The sequence below is a fragment of the Centroberyx gerrardi genome, chromosome 14 (genome assembly GCF_048128805.1).
Source record: "Centroberyx gerrardi isolate f3 chromosome 14, fCenGer3.hap1.cur.20231027, whole genome shotgun sequence".
In the NCBI taxonomy this organism is placed as follows: Eukaryota; Metazoa; Chordata; class Actinopteri; order Beryciformes; family Berycidae; genus Centroberyx; species Centroberyx gerrardi.
In genome coordinates, this window is record NC_136010.1 from 2,211,807 (window position 1) to 2,220,963 (window position 9,157).

General features: G+C 42.3%; 1 pseudogene across 1 annotated transcript in view; it reads left to right on the top strand.

Annotated features, from left to right (window-relative positions):
• Nucleotides 1-1,419: 1,419 nt before the first annotated feature.
• The window catches only part of LOC144542292 (inositol 1,4,5-trisphosphate-gated calcium channel ITPR3-like), a 20,527-nt pseudogene continuing 12,789 nt past the window's right edge, over nucleotides 1,420-9,157 (top strand). Inside the window, exon 1 of the transcript XR_013507145.1 lies at nucleotides 1,420-1,693. The product of XR_013507145.1 is annotated as an inositol 1,4,5-trisphosphate-gated calcium channel ITPR3-like (transcript). The remainder of the gene's footprint in view (nucleotides 1,694-9,157) is intronic.

Consider the following 9,157-nt stretch of genomic DNA (forward strand, 5'->3'; position numbering starts at 1 on the left):
TGTGTGTGCGTGTGTGTGTGTGCGTGTGTGTGTGTTTGTGTGTGTGTGTGTGTGTGTGTGTCTATACAGACATGGGACAGAGGGACAAACAGCAGTATCATAAAAATATCTTTACATATCTGCTGCATGCAGATATGGACGCTGGATAAAAAGAAAAAACAGTTTCTCATTTGATATGATTGAGAGACAAAGTCATGATATGAGTTATTAAAGTTATTAAATCCAATCAGAAGCTGCGTGGATGCTCTCCACTCTGTTACAGATGGATGTGAATGTGAAGGTGAATGAACTCTGATGTCAGCCTCCAAGGGTTAAAGAAACATTTTACACTGTTTCTTAGTTCAGTTTGGGCCTGTGCTGCGTGGGAGAACTACACAACTGCTGTGTGTGTGTGTGTGTGTGTGTGTGTGTGTGAGAGAGAGAGAGAGAGAGAGAGAGAGAGAGAGAGAGAGAGAGAGAGAAAGTTTGACTGGTGGTGGTGCATGTAATAGGTGTGTGTGTGTGTGTGTGTGTGCGTGTGAGAGAGAGAGAGAGAGAGAGAGAGAGAAAGTTTGACTGGTGGTGGTGCATGTAACGTGTGTGTGTGTGTGTGTGTGTGTGTTGGAATTAGTTAAAGAAAGGGAGTAGGAATGGTTGATGGTGCGTGCGTGCGTGCGTGCGCGCGCCTGCACGTGTGCGCTCTTGCATGTCTTCATGCCTCCTGCAGTTTCAGTTTTGTTTGAGTAATTCTCAAGTAAAGGCTATCTAGTAGGCTACTTGTTTTGGTAGATGCGGTTTATAGGTATGTGTGTGTGTGTGTGTGTGTGTGTGTGTGTGTGTGTGTGTGCGGGCGCGCGCCCGTTGTTGCGGCCTGCGGCAGTTTCCTTCAAGCTGTCAGCCTTATCAACTCCTCAGCTCACTTCCTGGTTCAACACCAGAGGCTTCAGGTGCGCGCGCACGCCCACACACACACACACACACACACACAGAGAAAGAAAGAGGGAGGGAGGGAACTGTGCAGAGCGGTATTGTCTCTCTACCTCTCTGCTCTCTCTCTCTCCGACACAGTGAGTCTTCCACTTTAAACTTTATTACTTGAACCAGATAAGAGAGAGAGAGAGAGAGAGGGAGAGAGAGAGAGAGAGAGAGAGAGAGTTTTACTAGTTTACTGTAACAGACAGAGGGAGAGACTCGGGATTGTCCTCTTGCTGCACAAATACAACTTTTTGTCCATTTTTGTCGCAGTTTGAATCATAAACTCAACTTCTTCTGAGGTTTTCCTTGTTTGCTGTCATGCAAAACCCGGCAGTGACTTTCTACAGCGACTGAGAAGAGAGAGAGAGAGAGAGAGAGAGAGAGAGAGAGAGAGAGAGAGAGCAGAACAGACGGCAGGTTGAATGTAAGGAGCTGTTTTCCTCTCCAGGCTGGAAGACAGGACGACAGCCTGTTTTCAATGTGAAGAACTTTTTTTATTTTCTCTTCCTCCTCCGGACTGTTCCACTCCTCCTGTTCCTCAGAGAGAGAGAGAGAAAGAGAGAGAGAAAGAGAGAGGGAGAGGGGGAACAGTGTGTTGACTTGTTGACTTGTCTTCGGGGAACCGGGCAGCTGAACCGGACTTCAGGATGTCTGATTCCGCCTCCAGCTTCCTCCATATCGGGGATATCGTCTCCCTGTACGCCGAGGGATCCGTCAACGGCTTCATCAGCACCCTGGGGTGAGCAGCACCCACCGCCACCCTGCAGCACACGACACGCAGCACTACACACACATCACATGTCACTGTGGGAGTTACGAATGTCACAAAGTGCGATACTAATGAAGAAAGTTACTATAAACTACCACAGAAACATTAGAAGTCCCTATGATATTCAAGTTGTAGTATCCTAATCTGTACAGTACCTATAGTAATCCTATAGTAATCCTGTAGTAATCCTGTAGTACACTTCAGAAGAACACTATACAGATATCACAGGTAGGGGTATTACAGTGATACTTATGGAGATAAAAAAAAAAAAAACAGCACGATAATGTCACTATAAATTTACTGTGAACTATTACAGACACACTAGAAGCCCCTATGATATTCAAGTTGTAGTATTAAAATCTGTACAGCACTTATAGTAATCCTATAGTACACTACAGAAAAAATACTATACAGATATCACATGCATAGGTATATTACAGTGATACTTATGGGGTGATACTTATTAAAAATACCAAATCTCTATAAACTGGCTAAGTCTCTGTCATAGGAATACTATAGGAGATTAAAAAAAATACCACAAAGTACAATAAGGTATTATAGCCTATAGTATTGTTTGCACAGCTCCTATAGTAATCCTATAGTAATCCTATAGTACACTTCAGAAGAATACTATACAGATGTGACATGTTACAGTGATACTATAAGAGTTAAAAACACCAAACAGCGCGATAATGTCACTGTAAACTTGCTGTAAGTGCCTTTAGGAATATTATAGGAATACTATAGGAGATAACTACCACAACGTACAATAAGGTGACTATAAACTTACTGTGGACTACGCTAAGTCCCTGTTTTATTATAGTTACAGTATTATAATCACTACAGCACCTACAGTAATCCTATAGTACAGAGGATTATTACAATGATACCATAAAGGAGATAAAATACCGCAAAATGCGATAAGGTGACCGTAAACTCACCACTGAGCACCACAGACACTTTGTGATTCCCTGCAGGAAAACTATAGGAATACTATAGGAGATAAAAAAATAGCACAAAACACAATAAGGTGACTGTAAAGTTACAATCAGGCACCACAGACACACTGTAAGTCCTTATAGGAATACTGCAGCTATAATATTATAATCTGTCACTGGGTATATCAGCACCCTGGGGTGACTGCAGCACCTGTAGTAAGGTTACTATACAGATATCTCATACTGTAGGCCTATAGGAATATTACAGTGATATACAGACCAAGGCAACACTTTACATTAAGTGTTCATTAACACATGAAGCGTTTACACCTATACCAAATGAGATGAATAACACGCTGTTCATGTTAGGTGACGCTTGTTGTGACTTACTCACTTTAGTTAATGTCAGATGTTGAAGTACAACACACTGGCATTAACACACATGTATAACAACATTACTTAGTGCAGTTGTTTATTGTGCATTTAATATGAACTCATCTTTGCTAATGTCACTGTTCATGCTTAATTCATATGAGTAAACACATTAGTTAACATTGCTAATGAACATGTTTAACAACATTAATTAATGCAGTTGTTCATGTGCAACTAATCTTTGTTAATGTTGTTATTCATGTTTATGTTAGTAAATGCATTAGTTAACATTAATGAACACTTAATGTAAAGTGTTACCAACACCATAAAGTACAATAAGGTGACCATAGACTCACTATTGAGCAGCACAGACACACTGTAAGTTCCTATAGGAATATTATAGGAATGCTATAGGAGATAAAAACACCATAAAGCACAGTAAGTGTCTGTAAAGTCACTGTTAGGCAGCACAGACACACTGTGAGTCCCTATAGGAAGATTACAGTTATTATTGTCAGTCAGTGGATTTATCAGCATCCAGCGGTGAGTGTCACAGCTAGTAACCTTTAATAAAGTTTACGACGATACGATTCAAATATCACAGCAAAACTTTAAGTCTCTGTTGGAATATTACAGTGAAACAATATGAGATTTAAAAAATCATCAAGTCACTATTGAGCAGCACTGACACTATAGACACAAGTTCCTATTATGGGAATAGTGTAGTATTATTATAGTGACACCATGGGACAGAGACCCTGGAACCCCCTGAAGGCCCCCTGAGGGGCCCCACACCACAGTTTGGGAACAACAGCAGGTAAAAGCACCATCAGGCACTATGACGTGCAATCACGTCATAGTGGGGGCTACACAGACTTTAAAGCCCCCATAGGAATATTATAATAGTATTACTAAAAACAATAAAGTCACTATAAAGTCACTATTGATCAGAGACAGTCAGTTCTATTGTGTCATTTTGGCAGTTGAGACTTACAGGCTTTACATGCATCAACCTGCAAACTATGATGACAGAGAGAGATGAACATGTCAGGTCAGGCAGAGCGCAGTGTGTGTGTGTGTGTGTGTGTGTATGTGTCAGTGTGTATGGGTGTGTGTGTGTGTGTGTGTGTGTGAGGGGTGGCGGGGGCTACATTGTTCTTTTAAAGATAGCATGCCCCTGTTCATTAACCCCCATTAAAACACACACACACACACTGGAAATCTCTCTTGGACACACTGGCACCACTTCCCTTTCCTGCCATATAGTCAGACATAGCTGCTACAGTGTGTGTGTGTGTGTGTGTGTGTGTGTGTGTGTGTGTTTCCTGTGCTGTGGTAAAGCCCCTCTGCTCTACTTGACTGGGTCTTAACCTTTAGAACGCCTACAGTAAAACTTTGAACTATTTTGAATTTCACTGGTTCCCATTGGTTTGAATGGAAACAATGCCAACACGTGATTGGCCAGCATTATTTTCTGCCTTTAGTGGTTACCATTGAATGGAAAATACTAACAATATTAACCAGTAATAGGCCACTGTCTGACTTTAAGTGTTAGGTCACCTTTATCTTATGACTTTAAGTGTTTCCCATTGGTTTGAATGGAAAATGCTAATAATTCTAACAGGTGATAGGTCACTTTACATAGTACTGGGATAGGCTCCACCCCCCTCATCTTGAATAGGAATAAGCAAATGAATGAATGAAAAATGAATGAATGAATTCCCATTGGTTTGAATGGAAAACGTTAGCAGAACTAACAAGCTGTTTATTAGTTAACTGAAGTGCCAGTGCAGAAACGTTTTCCCCACAATGTGACTGGTGAACAAAAATAGATGGAGAGAGAGAGAGAGAGAGAGAGAGAGAGAGAGAGAGCAAGGGAAACACAAACAGAGAGTAATGTGAATAGGATTACCCTGTTATGAGAGAGCGAAAGAGAGAGTGAGCTTCAATAGGAATACCCTGAGAGAGAGAGAGGGAGAGAGAGAGAGAGAGACACTGAGAAAGTGAGGAGGAGAGAGCGACAGTGAGTCAGACTTGAGAGAGAGAGTGATGTGACGAGGTGAACCTGCTAGTTTCCCTACAGTCAAATGCTGTCGGCTGCTGTTTCCACACACAAAACACAAACAGGCTGCCTGTGTTTCCACCTGTCAGCGTCTACTGGTTTCTACTGGTTTCTACTGGTTTCTACTGTTTTCTACTGTTTTCACTGCTGACTCACTATTGTCTCACTCTCACAACAGCAAGTTAGTCACACAGACTGTAAACCAGATGTTAGTAGTGAGTGTTTCTTCCTCCATCGTCTTCTGAAGGGCCGTTTTGAAGCCTGGAGATTGTGTTTTACGGAGGGCGGAGCCAAGGTGGAGGGGGCGGAGTTTGGGTCGTCTGCAGAGCCGCAGCTCCGCCTGCTATTGGCCCGTAATCAACCTGTCAATCACTAGGAAAACAACCCTGTGTTTTATCTGTTAATGACACAATTATTTTGAAAATCTCCATAAGGACACACATTAGAAGAAGTGAAATTAGCTGCTGAGGCCAAAACCTCTTGTGGAGAAAATGTATTGACTTTATATTTTTATCAGAAGTTTGGTTGTAGTTCATTGACTTCATGGAGTTGGAGGTTTGGAGTCTTTTTGGAGCCGGACTCTAGCGGACGTTAGAGGAACTGAATTCAGCCGAGGGTTTTGGACGCTCGGTTAGTTCATACAATCCTGAGTCAGTGAAACAACGGCAAGCTGCAGAAACATGTCAGCTGGATGAGCTCCAGTACGCTCCTTCCTTAAACAACAAGACTCTCTTCGGCTCTGATTTCTTCCCTCTTCTCTGTCATCAGGATCCTTCTGCGGTTACAGGAATATTGTTCCATCTGTTGTCTGGGCGCCGTGACCTCTGACCCTTGACCTCCTTCCCAGCAAACATTTTGACGTTGAGTAGATGTCGATACGACAGCCTGCGCCTTTATCATCCAACGATCCGTACGATATCTTCAGAAAAAGTTATGCAGCCTTGATTTGCATGATACCTGCATTTGATTCTTTCTGTACCTGTGCATGGCGAGCTGCATCACCTGCACTAAAACAACGTAGGTTCTGGTTGGGTAAAGGTTGTGCTCATGGGTAGAGAAGAGAGACCTCAGCTGAAAACAGTGTTAGAGTTAGAAAACTTGTCATTGGGAATTGAACCCGTGACGTCGGATGTGTCCTGGAATCAGTTCAAACCAGATTCCAAAGGTTTTAATATGAAGTTTAGCAGAAAAGAGCAGCCGCACACTCCCTAACCCGCGTTTAATATGAACTTTCACCGCCATGATGTCATTCTGTGCAGATTTAGTGCTCGTTTGATGTGGTCGATGTTGAGCTTGGTCTCCTCCTGCACATCGCTGTGCGTCAAATGCTTGCTGGGTTACTGTTGGTTGCTTGTAATGTTGATGATGTAAGAGTTGGAGCTTATTCTGCTGTGGACCGCGTTGTAATTCACTCTGGATGAGAGTCAGCTAGATCAGTGTTTCTCAACGTGGGGTCCGGGGACCACCAGGGGTCCTTTAGGGGGTTCCAGTGGGTCCCCAGCAAATTGATGAATTGTTAAACTTCAGCATTATTTAATTTACAAGAAGTTAACACAATTAGAGAATGTAGGAGAATGACTGCTCTGATCATAGTTTCTCTGTTATCTCTCTACCTGCAACACAGACAGTCATGGAGTTCAAATCTGACAATAAAAATATTCTCAAATTTGGGTCCGAGAGACAAAATCTCATCAAATGGGGGTCTGTGGCTCTGATGTGGACTGAATTAGGGTCCTTAATATGAAAAAGGTTGAGAATCACTGAGCTAGATGACCAGAATGTTACCTGTAGCCTAAATGTGGCCGTTTACAAAACATCTGGTGTAACGGAGGTCAAGTCTTGCTTCATTTTTTTGTGCTGCCATTCCTGTTTGTCATGGATTCCTTGTGATTTGGCCTCTAGCTGTTGGCACCCAGCTGATCTATTGCAATCTATTCTTACCAATAAAGACTGTTTTTGTCCTTTGACTGCTAGTCCACCTTTAGCTGAACCTGTTCTCTGGACTGTGTGTCTGGAAGAAGGCAGATGTGGTAAAAAATGGAGACTGAATTAATGTTGAACGCTTAATAACACCAGGGAGCGCTTGTTGTGTCTTGGGGGGGATGAGTCTGCGTCTGAGGCTGTTTGATTGACTGGCAGAATAAATGGAGCGCACCTGTGCTTATTCAAATACCTGAATCCATATTCAAATCTGTTTCTTTACGGCAGGAAGGATGAGGGAGAGAGGTGGAACATGAGAGAGACACGCCATATTTATCCTTTATTTAATTGGGTAGTTACAAAGTGATTTTAATTCCATGCAAATCTACTGTATCTATAATTTTTAAAGTAAAAATTCCAGCGCAAAGCACCGACTGTATTTTCATGAAGACAAAGGTCCTCTTATAATAATACTGTAGTAGGCTTATCAAACTAATTTCAGCCATAATGTAGTTTTGGTGTGCAATTTCTTCTTCTTCTTCTCCTTCTTCATCTTCTTCTTCTTCTTCTCCTTCTTCTTTAAGACATGTCTTCCTTCTGTCATGAAAAAAGGCAGCAGTGGAATTTGTAGAGGACGGTTTTCAATGCATTTTTTAGGCAAACTTGAAGTGCTGCTTTGCTAGAACAAGAAGTGATAAATTGTGATAGAGGGCAAGATTTTACAATTGGCGGCCATGTTGGAGGTCCTCAGCTCTGTGAACAGCTGACTGTGTTTCTGTCGTCTCAACAGAATTGAACAGACGGTTAATTTCTGTCTGTTTCTGACTGAACTGATCATTTCATCACTGATCCATCTGATTGATTTAGTGTTTAGATAATGTCAGCTTGTTAGCTAGCTAACCATAGTATCTGGTCAGCTAACATCACTGTCTTGTTGTTAACACATCTGATTAGCACGCTAGCTAACGTATCTAGTAGCGGCTAGCGTTAGCGTGTTCACATTAACATCAGTGTGTTTGCCGGCTAGTTAGCTAGCTAACAGTTTGTTCAGGTTAACTGAGCTGACTCTTCTCAAGCTACAACTCAGAGTGTTTTGGAGTAGAGACTAGGGCTAAAGACAAGACAGTTTACTGTGTCACAGTAACCAAATCCACCTTATCACACTATTCACTTTTACTGAGAACGTTACTGAATGGATCTACAGCCACACCACAACAAGCTGACTCAGCTGCTCTCTGCTTCTAGCTGCTTGATACAGATTTACACTTTATTAACTAACACACAGTTCTACAGATTTACACTTTATTAACTAACACACAGTTCTACAGATTTACACTTTATTAACTAACACACAGTTCTACAGATTTACACTTTATTAACTAACACACAGTTCTACATGTTCCTCCATCATGGAGACAGGCTGGGTGGGAGCAGTTTGATGAGGAAACTGTAAAACCTCTATTTGGTTTTGTATTAGCATGTAGCATGTAGGCTATTTCATGAAACAGAGGTTCGGGGGTAATTCATTCATTACAGAGGTCCACATAACGAGTCCTGTGTGAACAGGTCTAATATCTCCTCCATCACATACTGACATGTCAGTTTACAGACCAGCAGACAGACAGCAGTGAGTTGCAGCTCTCACTGTCATACAACATGCTTAACAACATGCTTAACAGTTACTCACTGTGTCAACTCAACATGGCCTACTTCTACTTGGCAGGTCGGCTTTTGTCTGTTGGTGTGTGTGTGCGTGTGTGTGTGTGTGTGTGTGTGTGTGTGTGTGTGTGTGTACGTACGTATGTGCATGTGCTGACTGACAGTCCTATGAATAGAGCAATCACCAGCACCCAAATGCAGGTGTCCTGAAAGACATACACACACACACACACACACACACACACACACACACACTCACACACACACACCGGGGACACACCTGACATGCAGACAAAAGCCCTGATTGGCTGTTGTCGCAGCGATGGGGGCTGCATGGGAGGTCTGACTGAAAATCAGAGATCAAAATCAAACACACACACACACACACACACGCACACTCACGTTCACACTCACACACACACACACACACCAATGATGGTAGTTTTTAGAAGATTGTAAGGACTGTAGACTTCACAGATATTG